Raw genomic sequence first — 13,880 nt, forward strand, 5'->3', positions numbered from 1 at the left:
ATATGTGGTCTTTTGTGGTTCAATATAAATTTTAGGATTAGTTGTTCTAGTTCTGAGAAAAATGCCATTGGTGTTTTAATAGGGATTGCATTGAATTTGTATATTGCTTTAGGTAATAAGGACATTTTAACAATAGCAAACCTTCCAATCCATGAGCATGGTACATCCTTTCATTTATTTGTATCCTCTTAAATTTCTTTCTACAATGTCTTACAATTTTCAGAGTACAAGTCTTTCACCTTTTTGGTTAAATTTATTCCTAGGTATTTTGCACTTTTTGATACAATTGTAAATGGGATTGTTTTCTTAATTTCTTCTTCTGATTGTTCATTATTGGTGTATAGAAACACAAGATTTCTTTATGTTTATTTTGTATCCTGCTAGTTTATTGAATTAATTTATTAGTTCTAATAGTTTTTGGAGGAGGCTCTTTATGTATAGTATCATGTCATCTGCAAATAGTGCAAGTTTTACTTTTTTATTTGGATGCCTTTTATTTTTTTCTCTTGTGTGATTGCTGCGTCTAGGACTTCCAATACTATGTTGAATAGAAGTGGTGATATGGGCATCCTTGTCTTGTTTCTGATCTTAGGGGAAAAGCTTTCAGCTTTTCATCATTGAGTAGGATATTAGCTGTAGATTAGTCATACATAGCCTTTATTATGTTGAAGTATGTTCCTTCTATACCCACTTTGTTGAGAGTTTTTATCATAAAGGGATGTTGAATTTTGTCAAATGCTTTTCCTGTATAGATATTTCCTGTATAGACATTGAGATAATCATATGGTTTTTATCTTTCATTTTGTTAATGTGATGTATCACGCTTACTGATATACAGATGTTGAACCATTCTTGTGTCCCTGGGATAAATCTCACTTGGTCTTGGTGTGTAATCCTTTTATGTGTTGTTGAATCTGGTTTCTTAATTATTTTGCTGAGAATTTTTGCATCTATGTTCATCAAGGATATTGGCCTGTAATTTTATTTTGTTTAATTTTAATTTTTTTTGTGTGTGTGTATGTGATGTTTTTGTATCAGGGTAATACTGGCTTCATAGAAGGAATTGGGAAGCATTTCTTCATCTTTGATTTTTTGAAACAGTTTAAGAAGGATAGGTATTAATTCTTCTTTAAATGTTTGGTAGAATTTACCTGTGAAGCTGCCTATGCCTGGATTTTTATTTGTTGGGAGGTTTTGTTTACTGCTTTCAAATTCATGGCTAGTAATCAGTCTGTTTAGATTTTCTGTTTCTTCCTGGTTCAATCTTGGATGTTTATGTGTTTCTAGAAATTTATCCATTTCTTCTAGATTGTCAAATTTGTTGGAACATAATTGTTCATAGTGTTCTTTTATGATTCTTTGTGTTTCTGTGATGTCAGTGGTAACTTCTCTGTCATTTATGATTTTATTTATTTATACTCTCTCTTTTTTTTCTTGATGAATTTGGCTAACACTTTGTCACCTTTGTTTCTTTTCAAAGAACCAGTTCAGTTTTATTGACGTTTTCTATTTTTTTTAATTCTGTTTATTTCCACTTGATCTTAATTATTTCCTTCCTTCTGTTTACTTTGGATTTTGTTTGTTCTTCTTTTGCTAGTTCCTTTAAGTGTAAAAATAGATTGTTTATATCAGATTTTTATTGTTTCTTGAAGTAGGCCTCTATAGCTATGAACTTCCCTCTTAAAACTGCTTTTGATGCATCTCATAAAGTTTGAAAAGTTGTGTTTTTATTTTCATTTGTCTCAAGGTAGTTTTTTGATTTCCTGTTTGATTTCCTGTTTGAACCATTGGTTATTTAGTAGCATGTTGTTTAGTCTCCATATATCTGTGTTTTGTCCAGTTTTTTTCCTGTACTTGATTTTCAGTTTCATTCCATTGTGGTTGAAAAAGATGCTTGACATGATTTCAATTTTCTTTAACTTATTGAAGCTTGTTTTTTTTGGCTTAATATGTAATTTGTCCTGGGGAATGTTGCATGTGCACTTGAAAAATAGTTTATTATGCAGTTTTTTGGTGAAATGTTCTGTTAATATGTATTAAGTTGATATGACCTAATATGACATTTAAGGCCATTATTTCCTTATTAACTTTCTATCTAGATAATCTATCCATTGATGTGAATGGGGTACTAAAATCCCCTATTACTGTTGTTTTACTGTGGTTTTCTTCCTTTATGTCCATTAATAGTTGCTTTATATACTTATGTGCTCCTATGTTGGGTGTGTCAGTATTTATGATTGTTATATTCTCTTCTTGGATTGACCCCTGTATAATTATGTAATGTACTTGTCTTTTTTTTTTACGTTCTTTGTTTTAAATTCTATTTTGTCTAATATGAGTATTGCTACCCCAGCTTTCTTTTTGTTTCTATTTGCATAGGATATCTTTTTCCATCCCTGCAGGTTCAGTCTGTATGTGTCTTTTGATTTGAAGTGAGTCTCTTGTAAGCAGCATATAGATGGATCATGTTTTTTAATCCATTCAGACACCCATGTCTTCTTATTGGAGTGTTTAATACATTTACATTTAAAGTAATTATTTATAAATATGTACTTATTGCCATTTTGTTCATTGTTTTTGGTTGTTTTTATCTGTTCCTTTCTTCTCTTGATCTCTTCCCTGTGGTTTGCTGATTTTCTTTGTGTTCCTTTATTCTTTATATACCTTGCAGGTTTTTGGTTACCATGAAGTTTGTGTATATCATTCTGTATATATAGCAGTCTATTTTTTATCTGATAGATATTAAAGTTTGAATATAGTCTGAAAGGACCTACAGTTTTACCTCCCTTCTATGCTTTATGTTTTCGATGTCATATTTCAGACTTTTTGTTTTGCATATCTCCTAACTACTTATTGTCATTTCAGTTGAGTTTGGTACTCTTGTCTTTTGACCTTTGTGGTAGCTTTTTAAGTGTCTAATTTGCTGTACTTATTAGTGAGATTTTTTTCCTTTCTCGTATTTCTTATGGTTATGGCCTTTTCTTTTCTGCTTAAAGAGAGCCCTTTAACATTTTTGTGAAACTGGTTTAATGATGATGAAATCTTTCAGTTTTTGCTTGTCCAGGATGCTCTTTATCTCTCCTTCAGTTCTGAGTGATAACCTTGCTGGTAAATCATTTTAAGCTGTAGGTTTCTTTCTTTCAACACTTTAAAGATGCCCTGCCATTCCCTCTGGCCTGTGGTTGCTGCTGGTAAATTAACTGATAGCCCTATGGGGTTTCCTTTGAATGTATCTAGTTTTCTATTCTTGCTGCCTTCAAAATTGTCTCTTTTCCTTTACATTTTGCCATTTTAATTATAATATGTCTTTGTGTTTTTAATTGCAATATCTCTTTGTGTTCATCTTGTTTGGAACTCTCTGTGCTTCCTGGATCTAGATTTCTTTCTTTTCCAGATTAGGAAAATTTTCAGCCATTATTTCTTCAAATAAAGTTTCCTTTCTCTCTTTTTCTCCATCTGGGATCTCTATAATGTGAATATTTTCTCACTTGATGTTTTTCCAGAGGTCCCTTAAACTATCCTCATTTTAAAATTCTTTCTCCTTTTGCTGTTCTGATTGGTTGATTTCCACTAGTCTGTCTTTCCGGTTGCTGACCCATTCTTCTGCATTAACTAATCTGTTCTTGAGTCTTTCTAATGTATTTTTAATTTCAGTTATTTTATTTTTCAGGTCTGCTTTGTTCTTTGTTATACTTTCTAACTCTTTGTTGAAGTTCTCCCCAAATCCCTCTATCCCACTCTCAAGTTTGGTGAGCATCCTTATGACCATTTCTTTGAATTCTTTATCAGGCAAATTACTTATCTCCATTTCTTTAGGGTTTTATTCTGGGATTTTTCTTTTTCTTCACTCAGAACATTTTTAATAATGCACGTTTTAAAAAGTATTCTTCTTACAAATTGTTCTGCAATCCAAATATACAATAGCTTTGAAAACAACACTTAGAAAACAAAAGGCAATGTAAAAAGACAGATTAAAACAACTAGGACAGTACAGGTTTTATATGGCTCTGATTTTAGTTTTCTTCCTGCATTGTCAGTATCAGAAATCTGTTCCTTCAGCTGCTCCATTGCTCAGAATTTGAAGAAATAACCTTTTCTTCCTGGTCTCATTTCACCTTCTGGATCCATCTAATATTCTCTAATATTAATTAGGACTTTCCCTTTAAAGTCCTGAATGCTGACGTACCTCATTTTCCCAGTCTGAAACATGTTATCATCTCTGCTTAGATGAAAGGCCTCTTGAAGTTTCTCCAATCTTTTGCTTCTTTACAGGTTTTTCTGGAGTAACTTGCTTTTCCCTCTTTAACTGTTCATCAACCTCACTGTTAGGATCGCTGCCAGAAGAACTTGAAGAAACAAGTTTCTTTGATTTAGGCCTTGCTCCACTCCTGCAGTCTAACAGCTCTGTGCTCACAAGCTTGCAACTCCTGGGGATTTTTCTTGTTCCTTCATTTGAGAGATATTCTTCTGTCTTTTCAAATTTTTTTTTTTAACTTTCTATGTTTGTTTATATGAATTAGACAGTATGGCTATCTCTCCCAGTCTTCAAAAGTAGCTGGTTTAGTAGCAACCTTTATGTAGGCTGTGAGTGCTGGGTGGTTTCAGCAGGCCAGTTGGAGCTTAGTGGAAGCCTGTGGTGTCTGGCAGCCTGGCCCACAGAACTGGAGTGGTTCTGGGCAGATAGGCCAGGTGCTTAGAGGCTTGCCCTGTTGATCCTGTTTGCTCCCTTTGTTCAGAGCCAAAATGGGTACAGGTGATATGTCTGGAAACGTGGTATGGCGACTTTGCTGGCAGGCCAGAGTATCTGGATGGAGCTATTGAGGTGGTGGGGGTACATAGCAGTGGTGTGCCTCTGACCCTGGAAAATTGCCACAGTTCCTGGAGAGCTCCCATGGCTCCCCAGGTTTCTCTCTACGGTCTCTCTCTATTGTTTGTTGTACAAAAAGTAGTCTTGTGTAGAAGCAACCTCTATGTAAGCTGCATGTGTCGGGTAGTTTTGGCAGGCTGGTTGGAGCCAGACAGGTGCTTATAGCACCGAGGGTGCTGGCTGGCTGGGCTGGAGCAGCTTGGGCAGGGAGGCCAGGTACACGTGGTGACGCACTGTTGATCCTTCCTGCTTCCTATGTTCAGACCTGGAATGCGTTCTAGGCAGTGAGGCTGCGAAAGCGCCGTGGTCGCCTGTGACTAGGCAAAGGCTCCCATGTAGAGCGTCTCCCCATCCTCCCAAGGTGGTGTGCGGTGTACACAATGGCATTCCCTGGCACCCTGATCTTAGAGAGTCCCCACCCCTCCAGGAGAGCTCCTGTGGTTTTCCAGCCTTCTGTACTCGCTCTCTTTCTCTCAGTTGTTGTTCAGAAGCAGTTCATTCATTTCTCCATTGTCTCTCAGGAGTAACTGCTCTCTATATAGATGTATATCCAGTGTGCTCTTGGGAGGGAGGGAGTTCAGTGCTTTTCCACACCGCCACTATCTTGGACCTCCCCGACCTCTCCTAGTCTTGAAGGAGTGGCCTTGTGTGGGACGTGAACCTTATCATTCAACCCTGCCCTAGCTCTCGGTTGTCTCTCAAACCTTTGTGAGTTTCCAAGCAACCTATTTTATTTTTAATAGTTGCTAGTATTTGAGGGTGTGCCAAGATTTGTCAGTGTCCAAACGGAAGGATCTCAGTCAGAACATGGATTCAGGCTGACTGGATGCCAGACCCTTAGGTAGCAGCTTATAGTATATATATACATATATATATATATATACACATATACACACACACATATATTTGTATGTATATACATATATATGCATACATACATATACACATATACATACATATATGTACATACATACACATATACATACATATATGTACATATATACACAAATATATACATATATACATATGTGTGTATATATATATATAGACAGTCTGTGGGACCACACGCATAAGCTCCGTTAGCCACTAGAGCCAGGAAATCCGTAGGTGTCCCCTGGGAAGCAGTTGCAAAAATTGGGACTCCAGGTAAGTGTATAGGCTCCTTTCTGGGAGATACCACTGTGCAAAGATGGCATCCCCAGTCCTAGATTCTCAGAGCAGTTCTCTAGGCCCTGAAATGTGTGCAAACCATGAAGCCTGCCCCTACGGCCAAAGCTCTAGGACAAGCAAATAAGCCTGCCTGTTTCACAGAAAGGCTGGGGAGGTGTTTCAGTCTGCTGTCGTGGCCTACCAAGAACTATCTCCACACTTGTTACAATCCCGTGGGACCCCAAAACACAAGAGCCCCAGCTTCCAGAGCCAGGTGGTTAAGGGGCATCCCCTGTACAGCAGCTGAAAAATCCAGGGCACCAGATATAAAAACCAGGGCACCAGGCATGTTTAAAAGCTTCCCTTTGGGGGACACTAGCCCTCTGAGATGTGGCAGAGGGAGAGTGCGAGGATGGCGTCTGCCAGCTGGAGCAACACAGAGGGGAAGAATAAAGATGGTTCCCACCAGGGAAAAAAAGGCCTAGAGTTAAAAAAAAAAAAAATGGTACCCACTGGCTGGAGCAAAGCAGAGGGAAAGGATAAACATGGCGTTGCCAGCCTCCATCCCTAGAAAACACCCCAGCACCCCCCTAGGTATGTACCAAACCAGATGCCTGCCCCTCAGGCTGATATCCCAAGACCAGCAAACGAGCCTCTTTCACATAAAGTCTTGGCACCTCTCAATTAGCTGCCTTTTCTCAGGGCCCTGGGGTGGGTGAAGCTGAGTGCATGAGCACTTTAGGAGCAGTTTCTTAGTTCACTATAGCCTTGTGGGTCTCATGGACACGAGCCTTGTTGATTTTCAAAGTTAAGATGTTTTGGGGGCTCATCTCTCAAGTGCAGGTTTTAAAAGTTGGGGTGGTGCCTGATGTGCAATTCAAACCCTTTACTCCTCAGGGAGAAGCTCCAGGTTTTGAGTTCCTGTCCAATTGTGGGTCGCTGTGCCCTGGGTGGGGTTTATGATAAGATTGTGTCTCAGCCTCTCCTACATGCCTTGATGTGATCTCTCTCACTTGCCCATTGTGTAAGAGTTGCTTAGCCAATTTTTTGTTCAGAGAAAATTATTCCATATGTAGCCATAGATTTGGTGTGTCAATGGGAGGAGGTGAGTTCAGGATCTTCCTATGTTGCCATACTGAACTGTACTTCTAGGACTTTCTATATATAATATCATGTCATCTGTAAATAGTGAGTTTTACTTCTTTTATGATTTGGTTGCCTTTTATTTCTTTTTCTTGCCTAATTGCTCTGGCAAGGACTTCCAGTACTATGTTGAATAAAAGTGTTGAGAGTGGACATCCTTGTCTTGTTCCTGATCTAGAGGAAGAGCTTTTAGTTTTCACCACTGAGTACTGAGGTCAGACAATTAAGTTCATGAACTCATCCTAGAAAAAGTCTACATACCTCATTGCTAAATATTACTACAGTCACCTTTGAAGTACTCCCCTTGGGAAGCTATGCACCAATGCCAGCACCTAGTCCACGCTTCAATTTTGGAACTCTTTTTCTGGAATGGCCATCAGAGCTGTCATTGTATCACCCTTGATTTCCTGAATGTCATCAAAATGTCTTCCTTTCAATATTTCCTTTATCTTCAGGTAAAGAAAGAAGTCATTGGGGGCCAGATCAGGTGAGTAGGGAGGGTGTTCCAATACAGTTATTTGTTTACTGGCTAAAAATTCCCTCACAGATAGTGCCGTGTGAGCTGGTGCATTGTCGTGATGCAAGAGCCATGAGTTGTTGGCGAAAAGTTCAGGTCTTCTAACTTTTTCACGTAACCTTTTCAGCACTTCCAAATAGTAAACTTGGTTAACTGTTTGTCCAGTTGGTACAAATTCATAATGAATAATCCCTCTGATATAAAAAAAGATTAGCAATAGTGTTGCAACAAGTTTGTGAACTTAATTGTCAGACCTCATAGTTCCTAAGTCATAAAATTAGGTTGTTGATTTGAGATCTTTTTAAAAATTTATTTATTAATTTTTTAAAAAATTGGGGAATATTGGGGAACAGTGTGTTTTTCCAGAGCCCATCAGCTCCAAGTCATTGTCCTTCAATCTGGTTGTGGAGAACGTAGCTCAGCTCCAAGTCCAGTCACTGTTTTTAATCTTAGTTGCAGGGGGCGCAGCCCACCATCCCATGTGGGAATTGAACCAGCAACTTTGTTATAAAGAGCTCGCGCTCTAACCACTTGAGCCATCTGGCCACCCAGATCTTTTTTTTCTTCTTTAATGTAAAGCATTTATAGCTATAAATCTTCCCTTTAGCACTGCTTTCACCATGTACAAGTTCTGACAATTAAGTTTGCGAACTTGCCACCGTGTGCTTACATTGGCAGCATTGTACAAACAGCTCGGTAAGGTTTCATAACCTTGGTATATCAATGTCTCACAGCTGTGTTCATGTTGACATGTGGCAGTGTCTTGCTGAGTGGAGTTCATTATTGTTGTTGAGTGTTTTTGTGTGCCATCACGAGAATGTCTGAGCTTGAATTGGAGCAACGAACAAACATTCAATTTCTTGTTAAACTGGCAAGGGTAGAAGTGAAATCAGGGACATGTTATTCCAAGTTTATGGGGATAATGCCTTGAAGAAAATGGCAGTGTACAAATGGATTAAACATTTTTCTGAGGGGAGAGAACGCGTCACTGATGAAGAGAGGTCAGGGAGGCCAGTAACAAGCAGAACTGATGAAAACATTGCAAAAATTCATTGAATTGTGCATCAAAATTGTCGACTGACTGTGACAAGCATAGCAGACCAAGTAAACAGTGATAGAGGAACCAGAAAATCTTAACTGAAAATCTTGGCATGAGAAAGGTGCGTGCAAAAATGGTCCCAAAGGAGCTCTTGTACCACAACTATGCACCAGCTCACACAGCACTGTTTGTGAGGGAGTTTTTAGCCAGTAAATGAATAAGTGCATTGGAACACCCTCCCTACTCACCTTATCTGACCCCCAATGACTTCTTTCTTTACCCAAAGGTAAAGGAAATATTGAAAAGAAGACATTTTGATGACATTCAGGACATCAAGGGTAATACGACAACAACTCTGATGGCCATTCCAGAAAAAGAGTTCCAAAATTGCTTTGAAGGGTGTACTAGGCACTGGCCTTGGTGCATAGCTTCCCAAGAGGAGTACTTTGAAGGTGACCATAGTGATATTCCACAACGAGGTATTTAGCATTTTTTCTAGGATGGGTTCGTGAAACTAATTTTCAGACCTTGTACCATAAATTCTGGTATATTGTGATTTCATTTTCATTCCTCTCAAAGTATTTTCTAATTTTCCTTGTGATTTTTTTCTTTGATCCCTGGGTTGTTTAATAGTTTGTTGTTTAATTTCCACAAATATTATGAATTTTTCAGTTTTCTCTATGTTACTGATTTCCGACTTCATCCTGTTGTGGTCTTAGAAAATACTTTGTATGATATCTAGCTTTTAAAATCTATTGAGACTTAATTTGTGACCTAACATTTGGTCTATCTTGAAAAAGGTCTCATGTGCACTTGAGGAGAATGTTTATGCTGTTGTCGAGTAGAGTGTTCTGTATATGTCTGTTAGATTTAATCAGTTGATTATTCTAAGTCTCCTATTTCTTTAATTATCTTCTGTCTCGTTCTGTTCATTCTTATGAGTTGAGTAATGAAGTCTCCAACTATTACTGTAGACATGTCCATTTCTCCTTTTAATGGACTGGCTTTGTTTCATATATTTTATTTCATTAGGTACATAAATGTTTATATCTTCTAACTCTATTGAGCCTTTTATTGTTGTATAATGTACTCCTTTTTCTCTTGTAAACTTTTTTTGATTTAGTGTCTATATTGTCTAATATTAGGGCAGCTACTCCTGCTTTCTTTTGGTTACTATTTGCATGGAATATATTTTTCCATTCTTTCACTTTCAACCTGTTTATATCTTAATTGAGTTTCTTGTAGATAGCATATAGTTAGTTAGATCTGTGTTTTTATCTATTTGTTAATCTCTTTCTTTTGATTGGAAATTTTAATCTATTTACATTTAAAGCAATTATTGATGAGGAGGGACATACTTCTGTAATTGTTTTCTGTATGCCCTATGACATTTTTTTGGTCCCTTATTTCCTTCATTCCTGTATACTTTTGTGTTTAGTTGATTGTATTTGTAGTGAAATGTTTAAATTCCTTCTTACTATCATTTGGTATGTATTTTACAACTATTTTTTTTATTACCATGGCAATTACATATACTATCCTAAAGTTATAACATTTTGATTTGTATTTATAACAACCTAACTTCAATAACATACAAAAACTATTTGTAGCTGTGTCCCCACCCCCTTTTCGTTGTTGATGTCACAAAATTTCTTTATATTCTGTAGGACCCAAAATACAAACTGATAATTCTTTAAAATACATTAATCTCACAAATGATGTAGAAAATAAGATTTGGAGTCAAAAACAAAGGTTACAATCATACTTTTATATTAGTAATTATTTTTTTCTTTAAATGTATTATTTTCTTAAATCATGTAAAAAACAAAAAGTGCAATTAGCAACCATTTTTACAATAATACTGGCTTTTATCATTGCCCACAAAGTCACCTTTATTGAGATCTTTATATCTCTACATGGCTTTGAGGTATACTCTTGTGTCCTTTTATTTCACCGATAGGACTTCTTTCAGCATTTCTTGCAGGTCAGGTCTAGTGGTCCCAACTCCTTCAACTTTTGTTTACCTGGGAATGTTTTGACTTCTTCCTCATTTTTGGAGGATAGTTTGGCTAGATACAGGATTCTAGGTTGACAGTTTTTCCCATTTGACACCGAGCATATTGGCCCACTTTCCCCTACCCTCACAAATTCTGATGAGAAATCTGTTCATAATCCTCTTGAGGATCTCATGTATGATTTGCTTCTCTCTTGCTGCTTTTAAGGTTTTCTCTTTGTCTTTGGCTTGAAAATATGATTATAATGTGTCTTGGGGTGGGTGTCTCTGAGTTCATTTAACTTGGACTTCTTTGATGTTTATATTCATGTCGTCCATCAAATTTGTAAAGTTTTCAGCTATTATTTCTTCAAGTATTATCTCTCTTCCTTTGTCTCTCTTGTTTTTCTGGACTCTCACGATGTATATGTTGGGTCACTTAATGGTACCCCAAAGATGCTGTAGGCTCTCTTCACTTTTCTTTAATCTTTTTTCTTTCTGTTTCTCGGCCTCAATAATTTTCATTGTCTTATCTTGAAGTTTGTTGATTCTTCCTTCTCCCTGCTTATGTCTGCCTTTGAATCCATCTAATGAATTTTAAAATTTCAGTTATTGTTCCTTTTAGCTCTAGAATTTCTTTTTGGTGTTTTTTTAGTTTAATTTTTTTTAAAAAAAATCTCTTTATGGATATTTCCAGTTTGTTCACAGGTAATTGTCTTGACTTTATCCACAGGTTTCTTTTGTTCTTTGAGCAACTTTAAGACAGTTGTTTTAAAACTTTGAGATATTTTAGTATATGTGCTGCCAAAGCGAGCACAAAAACTTTGAGATATATGCCACTAGATTTTTTACAGGGAAAGATATTGTTTAATTATTTTCTCCCCTTTGAATGGACCCTACTTGCCTGTTTCTACATGCCTGTGAGATTTTGTTGGACACTGGCCATTTGAGGTGAATACTGTGGTATTAACTTTGGGAATTTTTATGTCCCCCATCAAGAAGGTTTGATGTTTTTTTATATTTGTTGTAGACTGTGTGCTGAGGATCAGCCTGGGGTGTAAAGTTCATGTCTTTCAGGTGTTTTCTGAGTCTTTCTCTGGGCATGTGCAGTAGCTTTCTAAACTTTGTGATGTATGCATTTGTTTTTGAATATCCTAGTCTTTACTATCTGGATCCCAAAAGGAGGAAAAGTAAAAAAAGAAGGGGTGAAGTGCACTGGCCCTGTAAATCTTCTTGGACGTCACTTGATCTAGAGATGGAGGTTGTGCAATTGGGGGTTGTGCAATAAAAAAAGGCTGTCTGCCTCTTTGTTTGCATCTCTGTGATCAGAAGAAGCAATCAGCAATCACAATGCAGATACTCAATATTTGGAGGATAGAGTCCTTTTTGCCCACTGTAGCTCCCACAGGCTATGTGTAGCTACTCCAGGAAAACTTGCTTCCTCCACATGGTTGGGGTGGGAGATGGGTAGCTGCTACTGTGATAAGAGCTGAAATTGAAATTAACTGTAGCTTACCATTCATGGCTTCCCCTGGAAGTTTCTAGCCTCCAACAGATTCCAGAGTTCAAAAATAATTACATCAGATAAATTTTAGCAGTGCAATTTTTGTGTATATAGGGAGACCTATTACTGGTGCATCCTACCCTGCCATATTCCCATAACCTTCTGAAATTTTTAGTGTTTTAACTTGCCCCTAGTGCCATCCCATTTTCCTTCACTCTACAGTAGCTCTGAAAACTAACTGCACTCACAGTGAAAGCCAGTAGCATGATGAGCACTGAAGGGAGAAGAATGGGGCTGGAGCTTCTTTACAGCCTCATTCTCACAGGATTATCATTATTTGACCTGTGTAGTAGCTCCCTGGAAGACCCTACTTGTAAGAATATCTGTATTTGACCTGTTTCAGAGTTCACATAAAGCCTTTTCCTGGTGCAGGTGGGGGTGGGGATGTTTCATAAAAACCAATTAAAGGCAATTTTTTAACTTTGTGGCTTCCTGAAGCAGTGGATAGCAGTTGGAACACATGATAGACTATGTATAAATCTTAAAAGGAAAAAGTGGCAGATGAGATGTCCTTAGGTGTCTTGAAAAGCTCTGACATATTTCTGGCAATCTAGAAGGCCACATGCATGTGCAGGGTGGTGAGCATGCCCAGAGCTATATGCATGCTAAGGAAAGACATGAGAAGTTCCTAAACTCTTACCTCTAACTGAACTTGAGGCCCTATGCAAGGAGGGATCAACAGCTAAGGCAGAGTTGTCAGCTGCCAGGCTGATTGTTGAAGGCATGTCCCAACATGAACACAGAGCCCCTTGGCAAAGACTGTGAGAGGCTTATTGATTCCAAGCGATTAAGAAAAATTTCTTTGAGGGCGGCTGGTTAGCTCAGTTGGTTAGAGTGTAGTGCTGGTAGCACCAGGGTTGCTGGTTCGATCCTCGCATGGGCCACCGTGAGCTGCGCCCTCCTTAAAAAAAATCAAAAAGAAGAAGAAGAAGAAAAAAAGTTCTGTGAACTCATTAGCTGACCACTAGGATAATCAAGAAGAAACTTAAATGGCCACACACAACAAGAATATAGATTTCACATAATTAGTTCAGAATTGCCACTAAACAAACAACAGCAACAACAGCAAACAGCAATTGTAACAAACTACAGGGAGGGGGATAACCTGATTTCCAGAGTTGTCACATTTAAGGAAAAAAATTTAAAATCTGCATATAAGTGGACCTACACATCTCAAACCCGTATTGTTCAGGGGACAACTGTATATACGAATATCAAATTATCATGTTGTACACCTGAAATTAATATAATGTTATATGTCAATTATACCTCAATTTTAAAAACATGAACTTAAAAAACTGGGAAAAAAAAGAACCAAATGAAAGCCTGAGAACAATGTCTCACTAAATAGAGAATATAAACAAAGATACAAATTAGAATAGAGAGCCAAATAGAAATTCTGGAGTTGACAAGTATAATTGAAATGAAAAAGTCACTAGAAGGGCTCAAGAACATATTTGAGTAGGCAAAAGAAAGAATCATCAAACTTGAAGATAGTTCAATTGAGATTTTCCAGTGTGAGGAACAGAAAGAGGAATGAACAAAGCCCCAGAGATCTGTAGCACATCATTAAGAATACCAGCATACTACACAGAATCAGAGTCACAG

The 13,880-nt window shown here is 37.5% G+C and overlaps 1 pseudogene; it reads right to left on the reverse strand.

The window, feature by feature from the left end:
* Positions 1 to 3,939: 3,939 nt before the first annotated feature.
* On the reverse strand, positions 3,940 to 12,997 carry LOC117018792 (activated RNA polymerase II transcriptional coactivator p15-like; annotated as a pseudogene).
* Positions 12,998 to 13,880: the final 883 nt, after the last annotated feature.

The sequence above is a fragment of the Rhinolophus ferrumequinum genome, chromosome 3 (genome assembly GCF_004115265.2).
Source record: "Rhinolophus ferrumequinum isolate MPI-CBG mRhiFer1 chromosome 3, mRhiFer1_v1.p, whole genome shotgun sequence".
NCBI lineage: Eukaryota > Metazoa > Chordata > Mammalia > Chiroptera > Rhinolophidae > Rhinolophus > Rhinolophus ferrumequinum.